The sequence below is a fragment of the Protopterus annectens genome, chromosome 15.part0 (genome assembly GCF_019279795.1).
Source record: "Protopterus annectens isolate FY-2018-M chromosome 15.part0, PAN1.0, whole genome shotgun sequence".
NCBI classification, from domain to species: Eukaryota; Metazoa; Chordata; order Ceratodontiformes; family Protopteridae; genus Protopterus; species Protopterus annectens.
The window spans coordinates 498,786-517,749 of NC_056749.1; the positions used below are offsets into that span (position 1 = coordinate 498,786).

At 44.4% G+C, this 18,964-nt stretch overlaps 1 pseudogene; it reads left to right on the forward strand.

Annotated features, from left to right (window-relative positions):
• LOC122790070 overlaps positions 1–18,964 on the forward strand; it is a 53,442-nt pseudogene that overhangs the window by 16,079 nt on the left and 18,399 nt on the right.

Here is an 18,964-nt window from a genome sequence, read left to right on the forward strand (position 1 = left end):
CAAATGTAATCTAGTTTTGGATCTAAAGCTTATTTTCTGCGTAAATGTTGGTGACTTCATGTAAATGTATTTTCTTGTTCCCAGTACTTGATGAGGTGTTTTTCGTAAATGGCATTTCAGATTGGAAGGGTGTACTTGGTGCAATGAATATATCTTCCCCGATTTTGAGAATTACTGAGCACCCAGCTGACGTTAAAAGCAGAGTGAAGTTTTTGTCTAATCAAACTTGCAAGATCTCTGGTTACTATTGTGTACAAAAACTGGGAAGGCTTTAAATCTACATGACTGGTGGGTTGGTGGATATCTGGTGTAATTATAAAATCTTATTTGGCTGTGAATCATGGGACTGCCATTGCTGTAATAAGCACACATGTTTTTGGGTCTTGTGCAAAGCTGGGAAGTTCCTTTTGTCCATTCATAGTTTCATAGTATAGTACTAGGCTATCTGCCCTAGGGCATTTATAAGCCTAGCCAAAGTGTATGTGGCTTTCGCCATCCCATGTAATGATACAAAAGTGTACAATTTAAATTAAATTTAGTTTACTGTGCCTCTATCTAGCAATGACATAGAGATGACTCCCGGGGTAAATCTACGATTACCCATCCATTCGTCCAGATTTCTCTTGAAGAGAGTCAGTGAGGGGCTCTGCCTAACATGGACAGGTAACCTGTTCCAGAGTGCGGGAAGCCTCTGGGTTATGAATCTGTCCCTCCAGCATGTTCTATTTATATTTGTGCTGAGGTTTAGATCTTTAGCTCTTGTGGCTCTGATGGATTTGGATTTTTTGAGGTGGAGCATGTCCATTAATTCTGAATTGGACATGGCCTTGTACGTAAGGCACAGATCACCTCTGAGCAGGCAGTATGCTACTGAATAGAGCTGGAGCTTTTTCAGTCTGGCAGCATATGACATATGCTGGAGACCCTTGATCCTCTTGGTAAGGTACTTTTGGGGTCTCTCCAGCTGCTGCAGGTGCCGGGTGAGGTACATACCAAATGGGGCATTGTACTCAATCATAGGCCTGATAAGGGAGGAATATAAGGGTACAATGACATCCTTTGATCTGGATGTGAATCCCTTCATGATAAGGTGGGCAAGGTAGAAGGTCTTTCTAACCACTTTGGCGACGTAGGTATCAAATAAGAGGTCACTGTCAACTTGGGTCCCCAGGTCTCTGATTACTTTTTCCGTACTTAATGGATTACTACCTATGTGGTAATTTGTGGGTACTTTGTTTTTTCCAAAGGGGATGACTATACATTTTTTGGCATTTAGTTTAAGGCCATGGCTCTGGCACCAGTCGTCTGTTTCTGTGAGGCCGTTCTGGAGGATGCATGTGTCAGCTGGTGTGTGAACTATGGCGCCTACTTTGCAGTCGTCTACAAACTTTGTCAGCCACAACCCCCCAATGTTTGCCTGCACATCTGAGAAATAAATGCTGAACAAGAGGGGTCCCAAGACAGAGCCCTGTGGTACTCCACTTGTGACTGGCTTAGAGTCTGACATAGCTCCAGCTATTCTGACTTTGTGGGTTCTGTCCTTTAGCCAGTTTGCAACCCATCTTGTGACAAACGGGTTTACATTTAAGCTGTTGAGCTTGTCTATGATGCCTGAGTGGGGTATTGTGCCGAAGGCTTTTGCCAGATCCAGGTAGGCTGTATGAACTGCTTTGCCTTCATCGATGGCTCTAGTGACTGTTTCAAAAAAGTCCACCAGGTTTAAAAGACAGGATCTGCCTTTTACAAAGCCGAACTGGGTAGGGTCAATTGTCTGTAGGTCCCTGATGTCTTTGTTTATGAGTACCATAATGATCTTTTCCATAGCTTTGCAGACCAGGCTGGTCAAGCTTATGGGGCGGTAGTTTCCAGGGTCTGTAGAGGTGCCACGTTTGTAGAGTGGGACCACTGTAGCTGTACGCCAGTGTTCAGGGACGTATCCTGTAGCAAGGCTAAGATTAAACAGCATTCTTATGTGTGGGTTTAGCTCCTCTAGGAGTTCACGTAGCACGCAACCCTGGACACCGTCAGGTCTCATGGATGCTGTATTTTTAGCTTTGCTGAGGGCAGCTCTCACCTGGACATCTGAGATTTCAGGGAGGTTACATTCAGCTGAGATATTTATTTCGTCTTTTGGGGGAGAGGGAGGGGAGAAATTTGCACTGAACCTGTCTGCCAGTATGTTGGCAATATCTGTGGGTTCAGTGTATTTTTTGCCGTTATGAACTAACTCTTCGCATATCTGAGGGTTTCAGCCCAGGTTTCTAACATAACTGAAGAAGACCTTGTGATTGTCTTTAGTGTCCTTAGCGATTTTTCTCTCGAAGTTGGCGTTTGATAATTTTATTAGCGAATATTAGCGAATGTAGTTTTTTGCTAGTGCTGATCAGGGATGCCTTCCCTTTATGGGATTTTGCTCTGTCTTGCAGAAGCTTCCTTCTCTTGTTATAAAGTTTGTTTATGGCTGGGGTCCACCAGATAGGATGCCTGCTTTTGGTGGAAAGGGTCTTGGTTTTATTTGGGATTGCATGATCCATGCATTCTTGGAGATGCCCGTAGAAAGCATTTGTGAAAGATTCAGCAGTGTGGGATGTGGTTTCCACTGGCCCAGGGGGCTTGAAGGATACCATTTCAGTCCTAAGGAGTGTAAAGTTGGCTTTTGAGAAGTTTCTCACTGTGGTCTTTTGTGCTGGGGGTGGAGGTGGGATATGAATATCTAGGGTTATTAGTTTATGGTCTGATCTCACTAGTGAGGGTATACTTCCGGTGTTGAGCATTTTGTCCCCATGTTTGTGATGATCAGGTCAAGTATATTATTTCCCCTTGTGGGGGAGGTGACTAGTTGTTCCATCGCATTTGAGTTGATGAATTCCAGGAACCTTTGGGCTAGGGTGTTGGGGCTTGAGTAATGCACCCAGTCTATGTTTGGGTAGTTGAAGTCTCCCAATATGATGGTATTTGGTGAGACATTCATATCCTCCAGTGTCTTCAGCAAGGCTGAATGGAGTTCCTGAGATTGCGAGGGTAGTCTGTAGCATGCTACAAGTTGTATAGCAGTTTTGCCTACGGTTAGTTGCACAAGGATGGTCTCCGATGCTTCGTGCGTTGCCACTAACCTGGAGGTGTGGGTGTCTTTAATGAATATGGACACTCCCCCTCCTTTTGTGGTTCGACCCAGGTTTTGGGGCCGAAAAGCATGATACTAGGTATAACCTGGTAGGGCTGGGGTGCTCTCGGGAGCCTTGAACCAGGTTTCAGTTACTGCACAGACATCGATGCTCTCCATACTGAGGAGTGCTTCGAGAGCCTGCATCTTGAGATTTAGACTTCTGGCATTGAGCAGCATTACCTTTAGTTTTTTTCCTTTATTGCTTTCTAAGGTGGTGGGTTTGTCTTTTGAGCCTTGCCTAAAAAAGGCACTATGAGGGTGGCAAGAGCCTTAGCCAATATCCGGAAGCCCAGTGGTGACAGGTGCAAGCCATCCCTTGCAAAGCAGCGTGGCTTGTCCAGCATGTCATCCCAAGCAGACAGACATTGGATCCCCCTAGAATGACACCAGTAATTGAGCCAGTTATTAAAGCTGATCATCTTGTCTTTGTATTGTGGCATCATTCTTGGTGAGGGCAAGATGCTGCTCAGGGTCATACCGGCCTGGGCTACATAATCAGAGAGCTCCTCTATGTCTCTTTTCATGTAGTCCATGGAGGTACGTCTCAGGTCATTCACGCCGGCATGTACAATGACGGAGTCATATTTGTACTTGCTTTGGAGTGACCTGAGTGCTTGTGTTATGTGGCGGATCCTAGCTCCCGACAGGCAGCTCACCGTTACCCTCTCTTTATTCAGCCTGGTAAGCGGGACGTCAGTGTGTCTGAATATAGAGTCACCTATTACTAGTGTATCAGGCATGGTGTTTCGCCTTAAGGGCTGTGATTGTTTGGCACACTGACTTTGTGTACTATGTGTTGCTTGTGCAGAGTTTTGTGGTGGTGTTTTCTTGGATGTCTGCTTTGGGAGCCTCTGTTGTTTCGGTAAGTTTTGTATTAGAGCCTCTGAGTATGTCTTTGTGTTACTATGTGTTTGGTTTGCAGTTGTGGTTGGTTTATGTGATACTGGGTTTGTTGTGTGTGTGGTTACCTTCTCCTCCTGTCTGGTCTTGCTAGTCCTTGAGAGAGTTCAGCCTCCAGTTTGGCTACATAGTTGCATCTCTCACATGTGTTTGTGTTTGTTGGGAGGAGGAGAGGGTTGTCTGTGTACAAGAGACAATTGTAACATTGTCTCAGGATTCCCAGATTAAACAGCTGAACTGGAGAGGACGTCAGTAATATACCACTCGACATGCCAGAATAGTATAAGGGAGTGATGTGTAACTGGGTCAGACAGAGGATTTTGAAGGGAAGTGGGTATTAGCACGGGTTGTAGGTGGATGTAGTGCTTACGTTAGTTTAAGGGTGCTTCACTTAAAAGAAAGGTTTTAGGAGCAAGTGCTAGGCTTATGATAAAGCGAATAGACTGATTTTGTTGAAAGTAGAGCTTTCTTAAGGGAAAAATTGAAATGCAGACTTGGCGGAGCCAGGAATAGTTTAAGCCTGTTTAACCGGCACTGCGCTATGCGCACAATCGCACAAAGCCGCGCAAACACGGATTTTAAACAGGGAACTTCAAAAGAGCTGGAAATGGTCCAAAACAACCAGTTACTACAAGCTCTTGTGCTGAGGTCACTCCTTCAGGGACAGATAGGCTGCTCAAGGCTCCCCACTCCCACTGGTGAGCAAAGAAACTTCCTTCTATCCAAGTAAGGCAATGGACAACACAGGAACTACACCACAGTCCAGAATACAGCAAAGCCTGTATACTGGTCTAAACTAGTCGAGAAAGGCGGGAAAACAAGGATATTTTTTTTTTTTTTTTTTTTTTTTAAGTTAGAAAGTACACAGAAATGCAGGAAAAACAGTAATAAATCACTTACACAGGCTAGCTCACTTTAGTGAGTAGCCTCAATAGTTAAATTTAACAACAAACTTTCGACCAAATGTAACTTTAAGTGCAGATAATGTACAATGCAAAAAACAGGTAATAAAGCAGTATAAACTTGTTCAAAATAAGAAAAGGAAGGTCTCACAGCTAAAAACAGCAGTTTTGTTCTAGTGATTGGGACCTCACAGGGGACCATACCTCTCAAATGTCCAGATTTTTGACATGGTTGCCCCTCAGTTTGTGAGGTTTTCTGGAAAAATCAGAGGATTAGTCACTAAATGACAATTCAGACTTCTAACCCTTCAAAAAATCCTTAATAGGAGCAATATTTAAAAGTTATGGATCTTTGCCCCATCCCACACCCCACACAAAAAAGCTGGGTGGGGGGGGTTAAAGGGTGCTGGGGTTTGGTCCACACATGACTTCACCTTTACTGATGTATGTGTGTAACTGAACAGAGTGAGGATCAAATGAATGAAAATGGGTACCTTTTAATAGGGGCTGTGGTCTGACTTCCCCTCTGCTCTCCTTTTATGGGTGGCTAGTTCAGAATACCTTTTGACCTCTTTCACTCTGGGGAGGTGGGTAATTCCTCCTGCTTTTCTGTAGGACTTTGGTTTTTGTATTCTGTAGGTGGGAGACTCGTCATTTCCAGTACAGACAAGAGCCCAAAGGCTCATTCTGCTGGAGTACTGTTTGTCTCATCTGTTCCCCAGCAGCAGGATTCAGGTTTTATTGATCCAAGCCAGTTTGTCCTGTGGCTAGGCTCTATCCTTTGTGGAGATCCCCCTCCATTGTGGTGCTCTGCTGAGCTCCATTGTGTACTGCACTTCATGCACTTGGGACCATGGTCAACACATGTTGGGCCTGGATTCTGCAGGTGCAGCCCAGTTGCCACAAAGAATGGGCAGTTACACATGCCTTTTGCCCAGCTCACCCCAGTTTGCAGCTTATTTGTGATATAAAACCTCTTGACTGGTGAAATGTTTGAAAATGTATACCAGGTAGATGGATGTTGCAGAACTGACTTATTTTGATCTTTCTCTTAGTTCTGGGAAGTGATTAGTGACGAGCATGGAATTGATCCAACAGGCACATACCAAGGTGACAGCGACCTGCAGCTTGAGAGGATTAACGTTTACTACAACGAGGCCACAGGTGAGTGCATTCCCTGCTGTAATCTGACTGCAAACTTCAGTTTGTTTTACTGAAGAGGGATAAAGGGCCTGTAATGCTATAGGGAAGGAGTAACTTGGATTAAAGGGTCTGTAATTGCTATAGGGAAGGAGTAGCTTGGATTAAAGGGTCTGTAATTGCTATAGGGAAAGGAGTAGCTTGGATAAAGGGTCTGTAATTGCTATAGGGAAGGAGTAGCTTGGATAAAGGGTCTGTAATTGCTATAGGGAAAGGAGTAGCTTGGATTAAAGGGTCTGTAATTGCTATAGGGAAAGGAGTAGCTTGGATTAAAGGGTCTGTAATTGCTATAGGGAAGGAGTAGCTTGGATAAAGGGCCTGTAATGCTATAGGGAAGGAGTAGCTTGGATTAAAGGGTCTGTAATTGCTATAAGGAAGGAATAGCTTGGATAAAGGGTCTGTAATTGCTAAAGGGAAGGAGCAGCTTGAAGTTGCCTAACCAGTACATGCCCTGTTAGGACTATCTTTTGACTTCTGCTGCATACATTTGGGAAGGGTAGGTGAGAAAAGGGGGGTACAAGACCTATTGACAAATGCAAAAGTGTACTTTGAAATATATAGTGTAGATGTAATGAATAGTGTAGAATGGAGGTGTATGCACAACTTGTAATGATAGTAAGGTAGATATTTGCAGTGTATGGTGCCAAGCCTTTGTGTCATTTTGCATTTTTGTGTAAGGCAAGCCAAATGATACTCTTCATAGATGGGATTGAAGGTATAGACTGGGGAGGTACTAAGTGCTTGACTAGTAGTTTAGTGCAGATGGCTGAAGCTGTGACCTTTACCCTGGATTACTGGGTTTTCCCTCTCTTTTCACTTGCCTGGTGTGAGCTAAACCACAGTGCCACTTGACTGCCCCCAAAACCAACTTGTGCTGTAATGTGTTGTGTTCCACACAAGCTGGTGGCAGCCTGTATTCTGCTATAGTTGTAGGGGGTGCAGTCCTTCAGCTTTTGTACTGCACACATTCAGTTCCTTATGTAAAGTATAAGCTTGCTGTTGCATGACTTGCTGAATTCTTGGCACTGGGGGCAGTCATGTGTTGTGTTCCACACAAGCTGGTGGCAGCCTGTATTCTGCTATAGTTGTAGGGGGTGCAGTCCTTCAGCTTTTGTACTGCACACATTCAGTTCCTTATGTAAAGTATAAGCTTGCTGCTGCATGACTTGCTGAATTCTTGGCACTGGGGGCAGTCATGTGTTGTGTTCCACACAAGCTGGTGGTAGCCTGTATTCTGCTATAGTTGTAGGGGGTGCAGTCCTTCAGCTTTTGTACTGCACACATTCAGTTCCTTATGTAAAGTTGCATGCCTTGCTGAATTCTTGGCACTGGGGGCAGTCATGTGGTGTGTTCCACACAAGCTGGTGGTAGCCTGTATTCTGCTATAGTTGTAGGGGGTGCAGTCCTTCAGCTTTTGTACTGCGCACATTCAGTTCCTTATGTAAAGTTGCATGCCTTGCTGAATTCTTGGCACTGGGGGCAGTCATGTGTTGTGTTCCACACAAGCTGGTGGTAGCCTGTATTCTGCTATAGTTGTAGGGGGTGCAGTCCTTCAGCTTTTGTACTGCACACATTCAGTTCCTTATGTAAAGTTGCATGCCTTGCTGAATTCTTGGCACTGGGGGCAGTCATGTGTTGTGTTCCACACAAGCTGGTGGTAGCCTGTATTCTGCTATAGTTGTAGGGGGTGCAGTCCTTCAGCTTTTGTACTGCACACATTCAGTTCCTTATGTAAAGTTGCATGACTTGCTGAATTCTTGGCACTGGGGGCAGTCATGTGTTGTGTTCCACACAAGCTGGTGGCAGCCTGTATTCTGCTATAGTTTTAGGGGGTGCAGTCCTTCAGCTTTTGTACTGCACACATTCAGTTCCTTATGTAAAGTTGCATGACTTGCTGAATTCTTGGCACTGGAGCAGTCATGTGTTGTGTTCCACACAAGCTGGTGGTAGCCTGTATTCTGCTATAGTTGTAGGGGGTGCAGTCCTTCAGCTTTTGTACTGCACACATTCAGTTCCTTGTGTAAAGTTGCATGACTTGCTGAATTCTTGACACTGGGGGCAGTCATGTGTTGTGTTCCACACAAGCTGGTGATTCTGCTATAGTTGTAGGGGGGTGCAGTCCTTCAACGTTTGTACTGCACACATTCAGTTCCTTATGTAACGTTGCATGACTTGCTGAATCCTTGGCACTGGGTGTTGGCTCCTTCACTGTAGCTTTTTCATGGTATGCAGATGGGGAAGGGAGTTGGTAGTTTGTCTTGTGCAAACACTTGACTGCTAGTATGTAGTATTCTGGTACACTGTCACAGACCCCCCCCCCCTCCAATTTAATGAAACTTTGTGTATTCTTGTGTTGTATGCTACAAAACTGAGGTGCTGCATGTAGTTTTTGTGTAGTTTTTGTATCTCTCAGATGAAGGGCACTTCTCTCCAAATAATGGATTTGGCACCAGCCAACTTTCTGGCAAATATGCCAACTCACTGTTGCTGTAGTCACTGAGGTTACAGGTGTGGCATTTGCAGACTGGTGTGTGGGGGTGGGTTCTTTGCATGCCTCCTAAAGGAAAAGGCTTTTCCGTAGCTTCTCTGGTTTCCACACTGATGCTTTCGTTTTCTTTTTCAGGGGGAAAGTACGTGCCTAGAGCTGTTCTGGTGGACTTGGAGCCTGGTACAATGGATTCTGTTCGATCAGGGCCTTTTGGGCAGATATTTAGGCCTGATAACTTTGTGTTTGGTAAGTTACTTGGGTCACTAACTTGGTGTAAAAGCTGCCATTTAGTACTTGGTAACATTTTAATTGAAAAGTGCTTTAGTGTTGTGGGAGACGCAGCAGACAAACCTTGCAGCATCAGTATGCTTATTTGGTGCATCAAGTATTGCTCCATTAATTATATTCTGGAAGTCTTGGCTTGTACTGCTGGTGCAGGATTAGGTTTTCTGATAACTGCCTTACAGATTAAAAGTTCTGCTGCCTAAAGTACTAGAATGACTGCGGTTTAGGTAGTTAAACTGGAATTCCTAGCCCTGAGTGAGCTAGGTTTGGACAGCTGAACTAGTAGGAGGAATATACTGAATCCTGTCCCCTGATTCTAGCTTGTTTTGCTAGTGATTATGGGTGGCCTGGAGAGTTTGGCTACTTGTAAGGAGCATGGCCACCTTTGGCTATCTTGGAGGCAAACTATTTAACTGGTTGATTTTAAGTGAAGGCCTTATAGAAGTCGGACTATATGATGAGTCTCACTTTAACAGTGCCTGTGTGGACTTTGCATGTTCTCCTTCAGTCTGTTCCTTCCACAAATGTTTCCACCTCACTACTCCTGTCGTACGTAGACATGGAACCTGATGTAACCTGTTTGGCTCTGATTTGCACCTCTGTCTTTGGCTGCAGATTCCAAATTCTCCCTGAGCAGCCTGTGCCCTTCAGGGCAGGTATCCCAGGGAACCCTTGTCACCAGAGGCCAGTCTAGATCAGTTCTGATGATGACATTCCAGGATCCATTCTCAAGGACTTATTGCCATATTGCAGCAACATGGTGGGCTTGTCTGAGCAGGGAGGAACCCAGCCCTTTCCTTTCACTCCTGTCAAGGCTGCAACCTTCATGTTTGGAGAAGCCATTTCTGTAGTAGGAAAAGATTATTCACAGGTTCTTGTTGTCCATAGTTGCCCCTCTGCCTCTGAGGTATCATCTGTGATAAAGCCATTTCTAAATTATTTCAGCTTTTGTAGCCCTTGTGTAAATGTGGCTTCATCTATTGCAACATCACATCTTTGAGAAGCCTTTAAGACTCGAGGCTCTTCAAAGCCTCCATGTGTGCTGCTACCCCCACCAAAGATGGCAAAGGATCAGTTTAACTGGACCATCCCCTATTTTCTGCACGAGATTGGTGTTGTCAACTATTGGCATTTCAGTTCATTGCCCCTCCTAACTACAGTGGTCATGCCTCACTTGTCTTTCTGGATGTCCTTGTTTCCTCCATGTTCTGCTCTCTGCCTTTGGTGCTGCTTTGGTTACTGCAATGTCCTCACTACTTTCTGTCCCACAGTGTGTACCCAGTCACCTGTCTTGGGCACTTCATTTCCATCTTTAGTTTCCACAGCTGCTGTGCCTCTACTGCCAGGTTTCTGTACCATGCAGTGGATGTATGTTCTGAACACTGGCATTAGTTGTGATAGGAGCTTCATACGTCTGTACTGCCCACAGTTGTGGATGTCTGTCTTGAGCACTGGGATTAGTATGCTTATTCTCCAGTCATGTGATGTGCCTTTCACATAATGCTAGGAGCATCCTGAAGCCATTGGTGTGCCTATTCTGCAGTATTGCAACTGCACACTCTGGCTGTTATCAAAGTATTCCTCTTAGCCTGGTCAATCACCTCTTTCCTGGACTTCTGCATTCCACCACCAGCTTTCCTTGGGTACCTTATTTCCCTACCTGACTCTGCCTCGTGTCTGTTCTACAGTCCTCACACATGCTGTTTAAGAATGGCAGCACTTCAAAATCTTCACCTAATTTCCTCTCCCTGAGCCATTGGAACATTGTCTTTAGCTCCTGTGCTTTATATCCAGTCAACTTCAGGTATTGTTTAGTCTCTGACCACTGCTTGCAGCTGATTGTGGCAACCAGTGGCTTATGCTGTGCACTCTCTTTCACTGGTGACTTTAGTTGCTTTTTACTTTATGCCCTAGGAAGTCTACCAGAGTTGCATGTTGATGCATGTGATCTTGTCTTAGAATGGCCTGTCCTTTTCCTGTTGCCCCACCCATGTGTACACGGGTAGTCATCCTGTTCTGTCCCAGTGTATGCTTTTCACCCGTTACACCAATTCATCCGGTCCTAATTTACCTAATAGGTTCTGCAGCTGCTGTTGGAATGCCCTCATGTCCACGTGTGTGTGTGTGTGTGTGTGTGTGTGTGTGTGTGTGTGTGTGTGTGTGTGTGTGTGTGTGTCTGTGTGTGTGTGTGTGTGTGTGTGTGTGTGTGTGTGTGTGTGTCTCTGTGTGTGTGTGTGTGTGTGTGTGTGTGTGTGTGTGTGTGTGTGTGTGTGTGTGTGTGTGTGTGTGTGTGTGTGTGTGTTCACCTCAAATTCACCATGTGTTCTTGGAAGGTGGGAGGAACCCCACAGGGAGAACATGGTAACTCAATGATCTGTCCTTGTGCATGGGGTGAAGACTTCCTCCAGTATGCCAGCTGTGTGCAGCTGTTGAATAGGTCAGATCTCTTTTGCAAGCATTCTTGGTTTGAGGTTGTTAGGAGCACAAAGGGAGTTGGTTTGAGGTTGTTGGGAGTGGGGGGAAAGTACACATTCTCCCTGCTGTGGTACTATATGGCCCCACATGGTTAATAAAGGGTGTCTAATTTGTTGCCTGATTACATGCAACCTAATTGGTAAATGGTAAGATGTTTTGCAGTTGGTATGAGGGGTCATTTGCATTTTGACAGACCCAAGGTGACATTAATAATGACCAAGAGAATTTATGCCAGGAAACATTTCTCCTAATGATAAATGTCATGAGATCCCTTGCATTCACCTGGGTACCACCACCTCTGGCAGATGGGGCCTCTGTCTCTAAGGAGAACTTGGCCAGGATTCATGGGATCCAGCATAGCTCTGAGTATGCCAAGGGGGCCTTGCATGCCTTCTGCTGCAGAAGTCCTGCAAAGCCGTGCATGTATAATAAAGAAGCCCTCTTATTCTGCAAAGAAGGTACAGTTGTGTAAAATCTTACCATAACACTAATGTCCTTCCCTTCCATTTAGAATACTGCAACAGTGAAGAGCTCTGCCCAACGCAGCTAGAAGCTCAGCCAGTATAACAAAGCTGAATGATCTTGTAAGCACCCCCACAAAACTCCTATGATCCCTGCACACAACTCTGGGTGTAAAGGGGATATATGGACATAGCTATGTGAAACTGAATTGCCACAAAGTCCACATGCATCAAGAAGGGGAACTCTGCCAGAAGGGAATCTGAGGCAGACGAGGAAGTTGGAGGGAGAGAGAATACTGACTGAAGAGAAGGGCATCTACTGCTGTGGTAAGATGTTGCACAACTGTTGCAGCCTATATCACTGGCTGTATTCTGAACAGGAGAGTAAAAAAGCTCAAACAGAATGGGAAGTGGAAGGCTAAGAGGGGCCCTCAGCAAACCCATATAAAGTAGTTCTAGCAGAACCTGCTCTGGCCATAGAAACCATAGCAAACTGTCAGTGCAAACCTTTATAACTGGTGTCCAACCCATTGAAGCAGGCACCAGAAGAGGCAACAGCCCTAATGGAATGAGCTCCAACAGAAGCAGGCAGACTGCCATGGAAAGTATAACACAAGGAAATGTCCATAGACATCCAGGAAGAGATTTTTGGACCCAATCAGACTTGCAAATGACCCTGGTTTTATCCAAGTAGTACCAAGACAGAGTAGCCAAACTTCATGACACCCATGCAGATGGGACAATAGAGGTAAGACTGCTGAATCTTACACAAATGCACGACAGAAGAAAAACTGTTGCAAAAAAGAGTAAAATCCCACAATTGGAGCAACTCCCTGGTCAGCAAGAAGCTGAGATCCCTCCTAAAATCCTCCAAAGCTAGTTATGAAAACAAAATTGCCACTGATTCTAAAGACTACCACAAAGCATTCTATAGCTATGTCAAAAATCTCAATGGCAACACTCGGATCTGCTCTTGAGTTACAGCACAATGACACTAAATATACAGAGCCAACTGATATTGCCAACATCCTGGCAGGTTCAGTGCTAACTTTTCCCCCCTAAAGGCCCCATCTTAATACCGGAAGAATGCAAAGTTCCTGTAATCACGGCTGCACAGGTAAAAACTTCACTCTCCAAAGCCAAGAACACAGCATCCATGGGACCTGACAACATCCCAGGCTGCCTTCTACATGAACTACAGAATGAACTGGCACCCCACCCAAGTACCATGTTCAATCATAGCCTCACCTCAGGCTTTTGTGCCCATTGAATGGCACACTGCAACAGTTATCCCACTTCACAAAGGGGGGGGGGCACAACAGACCCCAGGAACTACCATCCCATTAGCCTGACTAGCCTCATCTGCAAGGCCATGGAACATATAATCATGGAACCCAAACAGTCATTGGGAGATCTCGACCCCACACAGTTAGGGTTTGAAGGCAAATCATGTCTCCTAAACCTGATAGACTTTAAAGTCACCAAAGTCATAGATATGAGGGTAAGGTGGTTCACACAGCCTATCTAGATCTCGCCAAGGCGTTCGACACCATTCCCCACTCTGGATTTATAGATAAACTCGCTAAACTAGGTATAAATCCCTATGTCACAAGATGGCTTGCCAACTGGCTTACTGAAAACCCACACTGTGAAAGTAGCAGATTCCAAATCGGACTTCTGACCAGTGACAAGTGGAGTACCACAGGGCTCAGTCCTGGGTCCTCTCCTGTTTGGTGTCTACTTCTCTGAAGTACAGGCTTAACACAGAAGGTCTTTGGCTAACTGAATCTTGAATGGCTGCAAACCTAGGAGCCTGGTGAAACTCCCTAGCAGCGTGGACATCCCTACAAAGGGCCTCAGCGACAGATGCCTGAGGGTGTCAGACATGGTCTCAAGCTCAATGCCAAAAAGTGCATTGTCATCCCCTTTGGTAAAAATTCTGTACCCATGAGCTACCACATAGGCAGTAGTCAACACCGATAAGAGACCTTGGGACACAGGTGGCAGTCTCTGCCAAAGTGGTCGAAATCCTACATGGCACCTAATCACAAAAGGTTTCTCATCCAGAAAGAGGTCATTGTTCCCCTCTAATCATCACTCATTAGACCCATTATAGAGTACAACATTCCTTTTGGTATGTACCTCACAAGACATCTACAACTAGAAAGGCTGCAAAAATACCTGAGGATTACTGGCCTCAAACAGATGTCTTATGCAGACAGTCTCTCCAGCTTTACTGTCGCATATCGCACTCCAGCTTTACTGTCGCATATCGCCTACTCGGAGGCTATCTCTGCCTAACATACAAAGCTATGTCCAACCCAGAGCTGTTAGACATACTCCACTTAAAGAAATCCCAGTCCCTCCGAGCTACACGCTCTAGGGACCTAAACCTTGTCACCACAATAAACAGAGAACATGCTGGAGGGATAGATTCCTGTCCCAGAGACTTCCCATACTCTGGAACAGACTACCTATCTGTCAAACAGAGCTCCTCATTAGCACTCTTCAAGAAAAATCTTGATTGGATGTGTAATAGGAAATTCACTCCGGGGATCACTTCTGTGATTCTGCTTGACAGGGGCACAGGAAGGTGTTTTCTTGGGTGGCCGAAAGTCAGGAGGTACATTTTATGCGGTTTGAGGTTGTTGGGAGCAGAAAGGAGTTGGTTTGAGGTTGTTGGGAGTGGGGGAAAGTAGACATTTTCCCTGCTGTGGTACTATATGGCCCCACATGGTTAAAGGGTGTGTAATTTGTTGCCTGATTAGATGCAGCCTAATTGGTAAGATGTATTGCAGGTGATATGAGGATTCCTTTGCATTTCGACAGACCCAAGGTGACATTAATACTGACCAAGAGAATTTATCCCTTGCATTCACTTGGGCTACCACCACCTCTGGCAGATGGGACCTCTGTCTTGAAGGAGAACTTGGCCAGGATTCATGGGATCCAGCATAGCTCTGAGTATGTCAATGGAGCCTTGCATGACTTCTGCTGCAGAAGTCCTGCAAAGCCGTGCATGTATAATAAAGAAGCCCTCTTATTCTGCAAAGAAGGTACAGTTGTGTAAAATCTTACCATAACACTAATGTCCTTCCCTTCCATTTAGAATACTGCAACAGTGAAGAGCTCTGCCCAACGCAGCTAGAAGCTCAGCCAGTATAACAAAGCTGAATGATCTTGTAAGCACCCCCACAAAACTCCTATGATCCCTGCACACAACTCTGGGTGTAAAGGGGATATATGGACATAGCTATGTGAAACTGAATTGCCACAAAGTCCACATGCATCAAGAAGGGGAACTCTGCCAGAAGGGAATCTGAGAACGGAACGAGGAAGTTGGAGGGAGAGAGAATACTGACTGAAGAGAAGGGCATCTACTGCTGTGGTAAGATGTTGCACAACTGTTGCAGCCTATATCACTGGCTGTATTCTGAACAGGAGAGTAAAAAAGCTCAAACAGAATGGGAAGTGGAAGGCTGAGAGGGGCTCTCAACAAACCCATATAAAGTAGTTCTAGCAGAACCTGCTCTGGCCCTAGAAACCATGGCAAACTTGTCACTGCAAACCTTTATAATTGGTGCCCAACCCATTGAAGCAGGCACCAGAAGAAGCAACAGCCCTAATGGAATGAGCAACCAACAGAAGGCAGATTGCCATGGAAAGTATAATTCAAGGAAATGTCCATAGTTATCCAGGAAGAGATTTTCTGACCCAATCAGACTTGCCAATGGCCCTGGTTTTATCCAAGTAGTACCTGAGCAGTCTGCAAATCCATGGTATAGAAGACGCTCACTAGCAGCATGAGAAGGGGAAAAGGGGAGTTATACTGCCTGACTCAAGCCCACCTCCTTTAGGTTGGGCATAAAAGGAGGATTAATATAAAGGGACACCCTGTCCATGTGAACCCAAAAAGGGGACTGGCCATAAGGGCCTACAACTAACCCTCTGAACAGAAGAGCAGGCAAACAACTCTCTTCTGGGTATAATGTTGCAAAGAAGCAGTATCTGCAGGCTTTGTGTGAATCAGTTTTTTTCACAACAAAATGAACATCCCAAGGAGGAATAGGTTTCCTTGGAAGCCTAATGCAGGATGCCCTTAGAAACTGACCTCAAAAATGAGAAGCCAAAGGAAGATTCAGAGGCAGATGAGCAGAAAATGAGCCTTCATAGAATCAAGTCGGGCAAGACTGAGGCCCTTCTGAAATAAGAGGACCAGAGGGACCACCACTGAAGAAAACTGGTTCAGCATGGCACAAGCCAAAATTTTTCCATTTGGATGTACCAGATTCTGAGGGTTTCCTCTCCTGTAATACCCTGACCATGGCCTCTCCTCAGTGTGGACAAGTGAGGATAGAAGAGACCCTTACCCTGTGCAAGTAGGTCCAACTGGTGGGTAACTTGTGGTTGCCCTTGGCCAGATGCACTAAGAGGAGGAACCAGTGCAGTGTTGCCCAAAAGGGAGTCACTAGTAAAGTTCTGGAGTCCAGCTGAATCTTCAAGACGCTTGGAAGTACACCACTTGGAGGGAAAACGAAAAGGACCCTTCCCATCCAGGGAAAGGAAAGGGCATCAGTCTTCCACTCCAGATTGTATGGTACTCTGAAACCGAGGAGAGGAAGCTCCTTGCTCATAGGGGAGGCGGAAAGATCTAGCTGAGGCATACCCTGATGGACTGCCTAGAGGACATATGTGAAGAATCCATTTGTGAGCCTGTGTGGACATGTCAGCATGTCAATAGATTGTGCTCTGAAGAGTTGAACTGAGAGCCATGCCTCTGCAGGCTTGGGGAGGTGCCTCCCTGCTTGTCAACATACCATATCACTGTAGTTTGTGTATACCTTCAAGGGGCCTGGAGAGAACATGGGATGAAAGCTTGAAGGGCCAGAATCTGAGCTCTTATGGTCTGACCTCTGCCCCTGATCAGAACCCTGAACTTTTAGATGACTAAATGTCCCCCCTCCCCCGCCATGTCTGAGGTATTGCTGAACTGCTCTTGAAGGGACTACAGGTTGAAAAGGGAGGCCTGAGTGGAGAGCAAACTGAATCCACCACTTGAATTCTAGGGAAGGAGAGGTGCACTGAAATCCAGAGGGTGACAATGTTTCAGTTAAACTGACTTGTACCATTGAATTCTCTGCATAGGTAGTAGGGAATAGAGGCCAAATCCCAGGACCTGAAGAAACTCCCTTCACTGTGATGGAGATAAACGAAGGTTGTTGAATCAAACACTGTCTGCATCTTTCAAATTCGGACTCCAGAAAAGTCTGGGGTAGCAAGAGAAAACTTCAGTAAGCATGAAGAAATCAAAAGATGAGCGATGCACCACACTGTAAAACGTGTCTCGGCAATTTATTTGAAACTGTAATAATGACAAAACAAGGACAAGAAACAACAAACAGCGGACTAGCACTTTCAGCTATTAAAGCCTTCTTCAGATCCAAATTCAAAGTCACATCACAACTTAATATAAAACATGTATCAACCAATGACAAGTAGCATGTAAATATGCTGCCTTGCTATAGCCAATAAAAGTGCATATACAGGCACTTCATCATCCAATGTACTTCATTATTCAAATCGACTTTAGCTAGCAAGTGAAGGTAAAAAATAGGTCAAACTTCACTTTCTTGAATATCATTGGCTTTAACTGACGAATGAAAGTAAGGATGTAAATCAAGCTTCACTTACTTGAAAATCATTGGTTTGCATTAAACAAACATAAGAAACATATGCCAATATTATTTCCTAGCGCTTTCATGGTTTCTAAGAACTGAAGTATTCTAAATTCACTTATTAAAGAATATGCCCCTATAAGCCCATATAGCAAGGCATACCTTACATTTGCTAAAATCAAGATACTTAAAACATTAAAACATGTATATATAAGCTCCTTAGCAAAAAAGCGCTGACATAAAATTAAAACTTAGATGAGACAAATTCACCAAAATATAAAAATATAAAAAATATAGAAAAAAACTAACTGTGAAACAATCATTATATATAGAACGGCTATTAAATGAAAATAAACGCTATCATTCGAAATACCATAAACAACAGCCATCTAAAGAATTGCAAACATCTTAGAGACATCTTAAAAATTGCAACCATCTTAAGAATTATTAAAAGGGAAATATCTCCCTGAATAACATTTAGCTAAAAATAAAAATAGAATATAATAAAATAGCATCATAAATGTAAATCGCTTAGACAACTAACAGAGCAGCATAGGTCCTGATCATAAACTTTAAACATGAACTTATGTTAGAAGCACCCCAACTCAGAGTCCATTCATATAACCTCAAAAACTGATAATAATGATAGTGACCATATGGTTGGGAGCTGTTAATAAATCAACCATGTAAATAATGATTAAACTATAATGTATATTGAACTTCAAGTAAGTGAAGCTTGATTTACATCCTTACTTTCATTCGTCAGTTAAAGCCAATGATATTCAAGAAAGTGAAGTTTGACCTATTTTTTACCTTCACTTGCTAGCTAAAGTCGATTTGAATAATGAAGTACATTGGATGATGAAGTGCCTGTATATGCACTTTTATTGGCTATAGCAAGGCAGCATATTTACATGCTACTTGTCATTGGTTGATACATGATGTTCTTCATCTCACATTGCTGCAGTCCTTACACTTGGGTATTCCGCTGTCCTCAGTCGGCCCGAATATCAAAGTATAAGGCTGACGTCGGTCAGGGCGCATTTGACTGACGTCAGGACGTCAGGGTACAAATGCGCATGACCGACGTCATATCCTCAGTCTTTTTTGCCGCATGGTCCGATGCAGAAGCAGTGTTGCAAGTGCCGGTTGGCGTTCTGAGATTTTTTGATTTAGAAGTTTCAGACCGAGTTCAAAGTTGGCTAAGTACCCTGTTGGGGAATATTTTAGTTTTTTCTTGCCTCAGTCATTTACCGGATGTCAGAAAAAGTTAATAATTGCATTTCTTGTGGGAAACAGATACCGCATAAAGATTATCATACTTTGTGTATTCCTTGCTTAGGGCCTGAGCACGACGTTGTTGGCTGTTGCTCTTGTGCTAGATTTAATAAGCACTATTAAAAGAAGGTTGG